Genomic DNA, 12,696 nt, shown 5'->3' on the forward strand with positions numbered 1-12,696 from the left:
TGATTTATGGGTTGGGGGTGAGCCAAGTTTTTTTTTAGGGTCCGCTGTTAAGCGATAGTGGGGTCCGGCATGGTTGTGAGTGGGTAAGGGTGGTCGTAGTCATGGCTTAAAAGATCCAGTCGTGCGGTTCATGCCGTCTTCCTATGTTGTCGTGGATTTTACACTGTCCCACCAGGCCCGGTAGCCGGCCGCACCCCTTACCTTCCCTCCAGGGATTGAAGAGCTCTGCGTCCTCGGAAGAGTGACCGGAGGAGCCGGGACAGGTCCAAAGGTGACCGGCCCTCGGGCAACACCAGGGGGTCCGAAATCCCTCCAGTCGGTTCAGGTTGTGTGTCTCATTCAAGGGACGCACCCCTCTATTTAGCGGGAGGCGAGCTCAAACGACGCCTTAACTTTTGAGAGCCGAGGATTTCCTACACGCGAGTCTCTTGTCGGCGAAGAGAGACAAGGGATAGTGCAGTGTCCTCTTATATTCTGGGTTCAGGGCTTCACTGTTAACATGAGTTGGTGGCCATGGACAAGTAGATGAATTGCTATGAATCTTATGTGGTTTTTTGTTTTGCTTTGTTGTGTGTGTGTGTGTTTGTGCGTGTGTGTGTGTGTGTGTGTGTGGTTTTTTGTTTTTGAGACGGAGTCTCGCCCTGTCGCCCAGGCTGGCGTGCAGTGGCATAATCTCAGCTCGCTGCAACCTCTGCCTCCCGGGTTCAAGCGATTCTCTTGCCTCTGCCTCCCGAGTAGCTGGGATCACAGGCATGCGCCACCACACCCGGCTAATTCTTGTATTTTTGGTAGAGACGGGGTTTCACCATGTTGGCCAGGCTGGTCTTGAATTCCTGACCTCAGGTATTCCGCCCGCCTCGGCCTCCCAAAGTGCTGGGATTACAGACGTGAGCCACCACGTCCGGCCTTGAATCTTATGTTTTGACTATCCCCTCCACCCTCATCGCATTCGATATGGAGGATGGGTGGTATTAGGGAGGTAACTTACTTGGAAAGGTACTTTCTCCGAATGGTGTGTAGTTAACGATAGATGATATGAGGGAAGAAAATACTTAAAAGGACAAAATAGAATGCCCACAAAGCTTTAGAAAATAATAGAAGACAGAAAGAAAAACATATGATTATGGAAGAAGGGTTAATGTTGATGAGAGAAAGGGGACACTGAATTTATTTGTTCATTTAAAAAAATCATTGAGCTGCTATGTACGTTTTCATGCCAGCAAGAATCAACAGTAATAAAGACATTTACTGTTCCTCTTCTCTGGAGCTTATATAGTAGCTTAGTGAGTCCTTTAATTCATTTCACTCCTAATGACTCTGCAAGGTGGTTATTCATTATCTCCATTTAATATCCCCAGTAAGAATTTTGAAATCTGAGGCTCCAGGCTTTTAAAACAATTTGCCCAACATCACATAGCACTTAAGTGACCGAATCAGGTTACCAAATTATTGACTTTTTCTACTAAACTTCACTTTCACTACAGGAAGGAGAAAGGTGTTAAGTTGTGAGTTACTAAAGGCAGGCTTGCAAAAGTGAAAGTATTACTTTCATCATCCTTCAACTGTCAGCTTTCTTTCTTTACATAGTTTTTAAAGGGAAAAAAAGACTAAACCTTAATGAGTCTTAAACACATTGTTCAAGGTTGTCTTTAGGTAGACATGAAAGAGAGGCAACTGAATATTATATCCTGAAAACTCTGGAATTAATGAAAGCCATGGTTTAGATAAAGGAAAAGTAATAATGGGGTTTCAGTAGATGTGATAATCAGAAAATCCCATAAACCCTATTCAAGATAGAGTGATTTCAGTGAGTGGCACTATGCAGTTAAGTTACTTTACAAATCCCAAATTTGTGTGGATCTGAATCTAGGACCATACTGGAGAGGCCCCCAAGCTGAGGTTCTTGGGAATGCCTAGCCCAGAAAGAATCTTCCTTTTTCCTCTTTTTCTTCCTTTCATGTATCCTTTTTCCGCTTTGTTGCCGTTTTAGTTTTTGAATACTTGGACAAATATTTCCTTTCTTACTGGCTAAATATAGGGTTTAAAAAAAATACTTTTCCCCCCTCAATACTTATCCTTCTTTTTGAGACTAGATTCCCTAAAACATTATCCTTGCCAGAGGAGGGAAGTATTGTATTTCTCACTAATGACTGTTTAGAATATTTTTTTTCTTTTCTAGTTCTTTGATATTAAAGTATTTGCTTACAGAGAAACAACAGACAATTGTTGTACCATCTTGTGAAAATAAAATGATACCCAATCTCAAATTACAGGAGGTCTAGTAAAGATGGGAAAAGGTTAGATATTTATTTAAAACGGAAGGTAGGAGACATATTGGATATTGGCAGTGAATTCTACACACATGACATTATTTCAGTCCATTCGGATTCTAAAGGATTTGAAGGTACATATTATTGATTTGCATGTGGCTAATAACTTGGAGCCACATCTTCCAGGAAGAATATGTGAATTAATTGTGTAGCCTTCCAAGCAAGGCAGTAAATAGCATACCTTTATTTCTTGTTTCCAAAATCGCTTGACTTGTAGTCTGTCTCTGTGGTTGTTAATATATTCTAGGGTGGTCCTGAAAACCCTGAACTAAACTAGAGTGACCTTGTTTTAGAGTTGGCCTTACTGAGAATTGTTATTGAGATAATCTCAGGATTGGGTTAGGATCATTGCGATTGCTGTGAACTGAATAGATTTACACAAACCTTACTTCAGCCTGTGTCCTCACCAGACTTGGTTATCAGGGGATGGAATGGTCTTTATTCTTTTCTTTCGTTTCATAATTTCTTTTGTTTTAATAATCTGTGAGTCTTTAGTTTTTGAAAAAAGAGCTTGTTATATTTTTATTCTGCCCAATACAGGAACAGGGAAACTGATTATTTCCTTTAGGAAAGTAGATTTGGGCACTCTTTTCAGCTCTAGCTTGCTCTCTCTTATTAGAAATCTAATATGCTATAATTCATTCAGCAAGCACTTATTTAGGGCTGACTATAACAGGCATTGTACTATATGTGATAGGAGTGCAAGCATGAAGGGGAAGTAATTCTCCCATGTAGGAACTCACAGTCTAGCAGAGCAAATACCTAAACATCATTTCAAAGCAATATGCCAAATTCTGCAATAGAAAAAAGAACCAAGTACTGTGGGAACATTGCCTGGAAAAGGCCAGAGAGACATTTGGGCTGAGACTAAAAGGATAAAGGTAGAAGAGACGAAGGACATTTCAGGTAATGGGAAAGGATATGCACAGATTGGGAAGCTTGAGAACAAAAGGTGCATTAAGAGAATATTGAGAATTTCTAAGCAGCTCTAGTATTAAGGTGTGTGTGGAAGGTAACAGGAGATTATGTCCAGAAGGTATTTGGAGCCATGAGGTCAGGCCTGGGGATGAAGATCTGTTGGAATATAGCACATAATTTATTAGTTGAATTTTTATTAGATGAAATGGCCAGGGAGAGCTAAGGATATAAATTTGGGAACACTATGTGAGCAACCAATTGTTTATGTGGCTCATAATCACAAAAGAAGATGTGGAAGGAAGGAAAATTGGGGGAGGTATAGATCTATGAGGAGTTGAAAGTTTAGAAAGTTAGAGGAGTTTGTGCCTTTTGTTAATTTATGAAAGGTTACTGAGTACCTACTGTGTGCTGGGCACTTTGTTAGGAAGTGGGGTTAAAGTGGCAAATAAGATGGAAATTGTTCATGCTCTCATGGTACCTATAAAATGTTGGGGGACATACCATATAAGAGCTGTGATAGAGGAAGCACAGGGGGATACATAGGTGGGCTGGCTACTTGACTCAGTCTTGGAGGGTTAGGAAAGGTTTCTTGGAGAAGCAGGTTTGTTATGACTTCAATGATGAGTAGAGATTAGCCATGTGAGCAAAAAGGGAAAAGTGCTTGAGACAAAGGGAATAAAAGTTTTTTGGAGGAGATAAGATTAAGCAGCTTGTCATTTCTGGAGGTTGGGCTGTGAGGTAGGTAGTAGTGAGAGATGAACTGGAGAGCTAAGCAGGAGGACAGATAATGAAAGGCTTTCTTGGCAAACCATGTTAAGGAATTTAAACTTTATCCCTAGGGCAGTGGAGAGTTCTTTCAGTGTTGTAAGCACTTTTTATTATTATTGAAAAAACTTTTATAGAAATTAAAAAAAATTTAAATCTATTTTATTTATTCATTTATTTTGAAACCAAGTTATAAGACGCGCTAATTTTGTATTTTTGGTAGAGATGGGGTTTCACCATGTTGCTGAACTTCTGGGCTCAAGCAGTCCACTTGCCTCAGCCTCCCAGAATGTTGGAATTACAGGCATGAGTCCCTGTGCCCAGCCTATTATAGAAAATTTTTAACATTCGGCCGGGCGCGGTGGCTCAAGCCTGTGATCCCAGCACTTTGGGAGGCCGAGACGGGCGGATCACGAGGTCAGAAGATCGAGACCATCCTGGCTAACACGGTGAAACCCCGTCTCTACTAAAAAATACAAAAAAAACTAGCCGGGCGAGGTGGCGGGCGCCTGTAGTCCCAGCTACTCGGGAGGCTGAGGCAGGAGAATGGCGTGAACCCGGGAGGCGGAGCTTGCACTGAGCTGAGATCGCGCCACTGCACTCCAGCCTGGGCGACAGAGCGAGACTCCGTCTCAAAAAAAAAAAAAAGAAAATTTTTAACATTCATAAAAGTAAAGAGCACAGTAAAATGAATTCATTTCATCCAGCTTATACAAATACCAACAAATGGCCAATCTTGTTTTATTGGTACTTCCATTAACTCCTTCCTCCTCTTTTGAATTATTTTTAGAGCGGATCCCAGACACTGTATTATTTCTTTCTTTTTTTTTTTTTTTTTGAGACGGAGTCTCACTCTGCGCCCAGGCTGGAGTGCAGTGGCACCATCTCGGCTCACTGCAAGCTCCGCCTCCCGGGTTCACGCCATTCTCCTGTCTCAGCCTCCTGAGTAGCTGGGACTACAGGCGCCCGCCACAACGCCCGGCTAATTTTTTTGTATTTTTAATAGAGATGGGGTTTCACCGTGTTAGCCAGGATGGTCTCGATTTCCTGATCTCGTGATCCACCTGCCTCGGCCTCCCAAAGTGCTGGCATTACAGGCGTGAGCCACCGCGCCCGGCGACACTGTATTATTTCTTTGTGAATATTTCAGTATGTGACCAGGCATGGTGGTTCACGCCTGTAATCCCAGCACTTTGGGAGGCCGAGGCAGGGAGATCACCTGAGGTAAGCAATTCAAGACTAGCCTGGCCAGCACTATCTCTGCTAAAAATACAAAAATTTGCTGGGGGCAGTGGCTGGCGCCAGTAATCCCAGCTACTTGGGAGACTGTGAATTCAGTCTCTCTGTTCAAGGAGAATCACTTGAAACAGAAGGTGGAGTTTGCAGTGAGCCGAGATGGTGCCACTGTACTCCATCCTGGGTGACAGAGCGAGATTCTGTCTCAAAAAAAAAAGAAAGTTAAGGTACCTCTATTTTAAAGAATGTTATCAAAATACTTTTATTACAGCTAAGTAGTAGTATTTATTAATATCAAATATCCAGTCTGTTCAATTTCCTAGAATATCGCAAACATTCCTTCCTTACCAGTTGTTTTGAGTCAGAATTCCAAACAAGATCTGCATATAAAATTATAGAGTCTCTTTTAATCTCTAGTTCTGCCTCTTTTTTTCTTGGCAATTTATTTGTGTAAGACACCAGGTCATTTACTCTGTAGAATTTTCCACATTTTGGATTTTGTTGGAAGCATCATTTTGGTATGTTTAAACATGTTCCTTTGTCCTCTGTATTTCCTATATAAATTGATAATTTGAGCTGAAAGCTTAATCAAATTTATTTTGTTTCTTTTGGGCAAGAATACTATATAGGTGGAGCCTATCAAATCAAGAGGCATTTGATGTTAGCTTGTCTCTCTGTAGTGTTAAAATTGATCGATAGGTTCAGGTGAAATGTGTGTGTGTGTGTGTGTGTTTTTAAATATGGTTGCAGAGACGTAATCAAGAGGTCGCTTTTGATGGAATTTAGTGACTGGATGTGAGTGAAAGGGGAAGAGTCTGAAGACATGTAGGTTTTCAGCTTGAGCTGGATGAATGATAAAAAGGAAGATAGGAAGAACAGGTTGGGGGAGAGAAGTGGTTGCTTTGGGGCATGTTGAAATTGACATTAAGATGTGTTATAGCCTGGAGCTTAGGACAAAAATCTGGGCTGCATAGCCTCTTTATCAGTCAGTAAAACATAAAATAAATCTGGGCTGCAGATAAATATTAGTTTTTCTTTTATGGAGAGTTGAGAGAGTCAATAGAATAGAGATCTTTGGATAGGACTCTGGAAAATACAACTGGATTTAGTTATCTATTGCGTTATGACAGATTACTCCCAAAGGTAGCAACTTAAAACAACCGTTTGTTACCTCATAGTTTCCATGGGTCAGAACTTTGTGTTCTGGCTCAGGGTCTCTTATGAAGTTGTAATCAATATATTAGCCAGTGCTGCAGTCATCTGAAAGGCTTGACTGGAGCAGGAGGATCAGCTTCCACGATGACTCACATGGCTGTGATCAGAAAGCCGCAGTTCCTTGCTGGCTGTTGGAAGGTGGCCTCAGTTCCTCACCAGGTAGCCTCTCCGTTGAGCTGCTTAAGTGTCTTCATGACAGAGCAGCTGGCTCTGATCCAAGTGAGAGCAAAGAGGAAGCCTTTTATGACCTAGTCAGAGACCACCACTTCTGCCTTATTCTGTTCATTAGAAACAAGCCATTAAGTTCCACTCATGCTCCTGGGGATGAGAATTTCAGGCATGAGGAGGGGAATTAGGCTTTACCTTTTGAAAAGAATTTATGGACAGATTTTAAACCACCACAATCACAATTTAAGGGATTGGCAGAGGAAAAAAGCCTGCACAGGAGAGTGAAAAGGGATGCCAGAGATGTAAGAGAAAAACTAGAAGAATGTGGCCGTCATGAATGGCAAGGTGGAAGTAGTAAATTGGCTTGAATACTGCTGTAAGGATTAAATAGATGAGGTCTAAAGCATATCTATTGGATTTGTCAACATCATTGATGTTCCTAGGAAGAGCAGTTTCCATGGAGTGGTAGGTATGGAATGTAGGTTGGAGTGGCTTGAAGAGTAAATAGGCAGGAAGTATATGAAGTGAATGGAGATTATTCAAGATGTTTCATTGTAGAAGGAGCAAAGAGGATATGGAATGTGGAATGAAGGGGAACAGTTTCTAAAATAGGAATATGCTTAATGGTATAGGGATGGGAAGCAAGGTCCATGTTAAAAATGAGGATATAGTCAGGACACAAGGAATATAGTAAAGATTTAGGACTATGACACTGGGAACTGGAAAAAGGAATAGATAAGGAATAGCTAAATATGACTAACATTACCCACAAATGTTTAACCCTCTTTCTTGATTTGTATTGCTTTTGGAGAGAGGGTTAGAAACTGAATTAGTAAGTTACCTGGGCTACTCAAGATATTCTTTGTAAAAGGAGTCGTTAGAGAAATCATGTTCTTTGCTGTTACACACTGTCTGGAAGAGACTTGTGATGACTTTGCATTTTATTTTTTTTTTTTTTTTTTTTTTTTTTTTTTTTTTTGAGACGGAGTCTTGCTCTGTCACCCAGGCTGGAGTGCAGTGGCCGGATCTCAGCTCACTGCAAGCTCCGCCTCCCGGGTTTACGCCATTCTCCTGCCTCAGCCTCCCGAGTAGCTGGGACTACAGGCGCCCACCACCTCGCCCGGCTAGTTTTTTGTATTTTTTAGTAGAGACGGGGTTTCACGGTGTTAGCCAGGATGGTCTCGATCTCCTGACCTCGTGATCCGCCCGTCTCGGCCTCCCAAAGTGCTGGGATTACAGGCTTGAGCCACCGCGCCCGGCCCGACTTTGCATTTTAAAACCACTGCTAGTCAAAACACATTTAAGTGTTATTTGGCAGTCTTTAGCAATGTTTAGCAGATTATAAAAAAAAAATCTACCCTCTAATTCTTGGATTTTAGATTTTTGAATGGCTTAAATGTATATATTTCTCTTGCAAACATGTAAAAGAAGTAGTCCCAGATTCTCCTAGAAAGGTATCAGCACCACTCCCTTCAAATATTTAAAAGCAAATTTATTCTTTTCTAAGTAAACCATTCTTGAATATATCAAATATGATTTTTATTGAGCTTATATATGGTACTTTTTTTTTTTTTTTTTTTTTTTTTTTGATGGAGTCTCTCTCCGTCACCCAGGCTGGAGTGCAGTGGCGCGATCTCCACTCACTGCCACCTCCACCTCGTGGGTTCAAGCAGTTCTTCTGTCTCAGCCACCTGAGTAGCTGGGGTTAAGGCGCCCACCACCACGCCCGGCTAATTTTTGTATTTTTAGTAGAGACGAGGTTTCACCATGTTGACCAGGCTGATCTTGAACTCCTGACCTCAGGTGATTCACCTGCCTCAGCCTCCCAAACTGCTGAGATTACAGGTGTGAGCCACCTCACCTGGCTATATGGTACCTTCTAATAGTCCAAATCTAATAGAGTAGCTTTAGAATTATAAAAGGAACAAAAGAAAAATTGTATCTAAATCTAAATGGGCCGGGTGTGGTGGCTCATGCCTGTAATCCCCCAGCACTTTGGGAGGTCGAGGCGGGCGGATCCCTTGAGGTCAGGAGTTTGAGACAAGCCTGACCAAAATGTGAAACCCCATCTCTACTAAAAATAAAAAAATTATCCGGGCGTGTTGGTGCACCTCTGTAATACCAGCTACTTGGGAGGCTGAGGCAGGAGAATCGCTTGAACCCAGAAGGCAGAACCCGTGAGCCAAGATTGCGCCACTGCACTCTAGCCTGGGGGACAGAGTGAGTCTCAAAAAAATAAAAATAAAAAAATAAATAAAAATAAATATAAATCAAAACGCCCTGAAAAGACATAAAGAAACTCCCTAAGATAGTGAGTAGTATCAGTGGGAAGAATTATTTGGAAATTTTTTATCTTTTACTTTCCTTGAATACTTTAGATAGTCTTGATTTTTCCCTTTTCTGAGACTTCTGAACCTTTCTCATAGAATTCTTTGGGGCATTAATCATTTTACATCTGCTACAATTAACATATCTCTAGTACATTCTCTATCTGTACAGCAAGCTTGTAAACCCTTGATGGCAGTACTGAACATTATTATCTTCAAGCCCTACAATGAGTCATATTATTCTCCTAGTGAATAGAATAATGAATGGCCCTTCAAATTCGAATTTTAGGTGAGTGAGATGCAGAAGGCTGTTTGGAATTCTTGTTTACACAGCCTTGTAAGTTTTACCGAATATACTAATAACAAATATGTATGTTTCCACAGTTTATGTAAAACCTGATTGAGTTTATATTAACTAGAGAGGTTTTTTGTTTAGTCATCCAGAGCCTGTGGAACTGTGTGTGATCTTTTGCTTCCTGTGTTGTAACAGATAAGCAGTCAATTCTTGCTTCTGTTGCAAGCAGTTTTCTTGGCGGTAATAATTTGTAGAAAGATGTAGAGTTGTTCTTAAATATGCCACTCCAAAAGTGGCAATTGTATGATTAGATTTTATTTTTTTTAAATGTAATTTAATTTATTTTTAATTAATCTAGACCATGCCAGTTGGAAGGATTAGATTTTCAAATAGTTAGGTAATCCCAATCAAAACTATAACAGTGTACAAACGATTTAGATTAAGGATTGAATTTCTTTTACTTTTATAGAGAAATACAGACAAAGAAATGGCTACCCCAATCGATTGTTTTCCTTCTCATTTATTTAATTGTAAAGGATTATCTTCTTTTTTTTTTTTAATGGGGTCTTACTCTGTCACCCAGGCTGGAGTGCAGTGGCATGATTTTGGCTCACTGCAACCTCCACCTCCAAGACTCAAAAATCCTCCCACCTCACCTCAGCCTCCTGAGTAGCTGGGACCATAGGCATGCACCACCACACGGGCTAACTTTTTGTATTTTTGGTAGATACGGGGTTTCACCATGTTGGCCAGGCTGGTCTCAAACTCCTGAGCTCAAGCAGTCCACCCTCTTCGGCTGCCCAAAGTGCTGTGATTATGACTGTGAGCCATTGCGTCCAGCCCAGGATTATTTTAAAAATGGAATTTTCTTGCAGAAGTTAAGTTTACATGTTACATGGGATCATATAAATGGAATTATATTCAAGGGAAGTGTTTCCGGGTATTCATAATTAATTTTTTTGTATTCACATGACAATGTTAAAATTATTATAAACGTTGATTGTCTATTTCTTGGAGTTTTGTTCCACTGAGGCCGCATGATAAGATTGTCTACTTATTTCTTGTATTTTATCTTAGTATTGTTATGGCACAGCTGGGTGAAAATACACTGGATAAAAATGTGATCTGTCATTCTGGCAGCTATCTCTTGTCTCGCAATCCTCTTTTTTCCTCCATCACTCATTGGAGATGCCATGCTTACCAGAGACAGTGGTCCATTTGGTGGGAACACTCTCAACTCCTTGTTCTCCCACCTATTTTAATATATCTGTTTTCCTCTTTATTCTTGCTTTTACCTTTCCCTATCATAGTAGAAGAGGTAATCCTGTGTTCTGGGTTCCATTTGCTCACAAACTTTTCGGGATCTCAGTCTATAGATTTTCTCCTCTATTTGCTTTCTCTCCTCTCTCTATTTAACTTCTTCCTCACTACAGATTTTTGTTGTTTAAGAATATTATTATTGTGCAATATAACAAACAGTTGTAATCATTTTATACAGACATTTTTAGATAGCCTGTTGCTTTTTATTCTTTTTTTCCCCCCATGACCAGATCTCACTCTGTCACCCAGGCTGGAGTACAGTGTGCTATCACAGCTCACTGCAGCCTTGACCTCCTAGGCTTAAGCAATCCTCCTGCCTCAGCCTCCTGAGTAGTTGGGATTGCAGGCATGTGCCACCATACCAGGTAATTTTTGTATTTTTTTTTTTGGTAGAGTTAGGATCCCATTGTGTTGCCCAGGCTAGTCTTGAACTCCTGGACTCAAGTGATCCTCCCGCTTTGGCCTTCCAAAGTGCTGGGATTACAAGTGTGAGCCATGACACCTGGCCGTCTTTAATTTTGATGATGTCCAGTTTATCTGTTCTGCTGCTGCTTAGGCTTTTGGTGTCATATCTGAGAAATCATTGCTTAATCTAAAGTCACAAAGTTTCATATCTATGTTTACTTCTAAGAGTTATTTATTTTAGCTATAATGGGTAGGTCTGATCCATTTTTGTTGTTGGTCATGGTGTTTTTTGTTTATTTTGAGACAGGGTCTTTCTCTGTTGTCCGTCCTGGAGTGCAGTGGCACAATCACAGCTTATAGCAGTCTCAACCTCCGAGGCCAAGTGATCCTCCCACTTCAGCCTTCTGAGTAGCTGGGACTACAGGCTTGTGCCACCATGTGGGCTAATTTTTTAATTTGTAGAGGATGAGGTCTTGCCATGTTGCTCACACTGTTCTCCCACTCCTGGGTTGAAATGATCCTTCTGTCTCAGCCTCCCAAAGTACTGGGATTATATGTGTGAGCCACTACACCTGGCTAGTTTTTTTTTTTTTTAATGGAATGAGGTAAGGGTCCATCTTTATTCTTTTGCATGTGGATATCCAGTTATCCGAGCATCATCTGTTGGAAAGACTTCTTTCTCCATTGAATTGTTTTGGCATTCTTGTTGACATTTAACTGACCATAAATGTGAAGATTTGTATTTGGACTGTCAGTTCTGTTCCATTGACTTACTTGTTTGTACTTACGCCAGTACTATACTGTCTCAATTACTGTAGCTTTGTAGTAAGTTCTGAAATTGGGAAATGTAAATCCTCTAACTTTCTTTGTTCTTTTTCAAGATAGTTTTGGCTATTCTGGATCCTTTGAATTTACATGTGAATTTTAGGATGGACTGGCTTTTTCATTAATGAATTAACATGTTCATCTCTCCTACACTGAAAAGTGTTTCTCCTAATTCTGTTTTTTTCTGAAAATATCATCCTAACCTGTCTTCCTCAATATACATTTGTCTGTTGAAATCCCTGTCTCTGTTAGTACATCTTGTATTTACTCGACAGCATTCTTTTTTACCTTCACATTTCACCGAAAATTCCAGCAGAGGTCCCCAGTGATAGCTTTGTTGCTAAACCCAACGAGTGCTTTTTTTGCTCTTAATCTTAGCACTGTCGCTACAGTGTTTGATGACGTTAATTACTCTTTTACAGCTTTAAAAATGGTTTTACTGTTCTTGAAGAGATGACATTGTACTCTTAATTATTTTTCCACGACTGTACTAATGAAGGCCTCCTCTTAATTTTTTTTGGAAAGGACTATTGCAGTACTACTCTAAATTTTTAAAAGAAGAGTCAAACTATATAGTAGAAGGAAGAAAAGTCACACCTGAAATCCTACTTATCTGTGTTTTGGAGAATAGCTTTCCTAACAACTCTTTATGCACAAATACACATCTGTATGCTTTATATAAAATGGAATCATTTTATACATGATATTCTACAACCTAAAAGCATTTAAAAATTTTTCTGTGTAATTTAGTGTACCATTTTGTATTGTATTTCTTCAAGATGCAAATGAACAAAAGATAACATTTTTTCTTCATCTTTATTGAGTAAGATCTCAGTCATCTGGCTTTGGGAGATTAAAATTCCTACGCTGGCCTGGTGCAGTAGCTCATGCC

General features: G+C 40.3%; 1 protein-coding gene across 6 annotated transcripts in view; it reads left to right on the forward strand.

Annotated features, from left to right (window-relative positions):
* OSBPL9 (oxysterol binding protein like 9) overlaps positions 1-12,696 on the forward strand; it is a 170,237-nt gene that overhangs the window by 550 nt on the left and 156,991 nt on the right. The gene's annotated exons all lie outside the window — the stretch shown is intronic.

The sequence above is a fragment of the Rhinopithecus roxellana genome, chromosome 12 (assembly GCF_007565055.1).
Source record: "Rhinopithecus roxellana isolate Shanxi Qingling chromosome 12, ASM756505v1, whole genome shotgun sequence".
NCBI classification, from domain to species: domain Eukaryota; kingdom Metazoa; phylum Chordata; class Mammalia; order Primates; family Cercopithecidae; genus Rhinopithecus; species Rhinopithecus roxellana.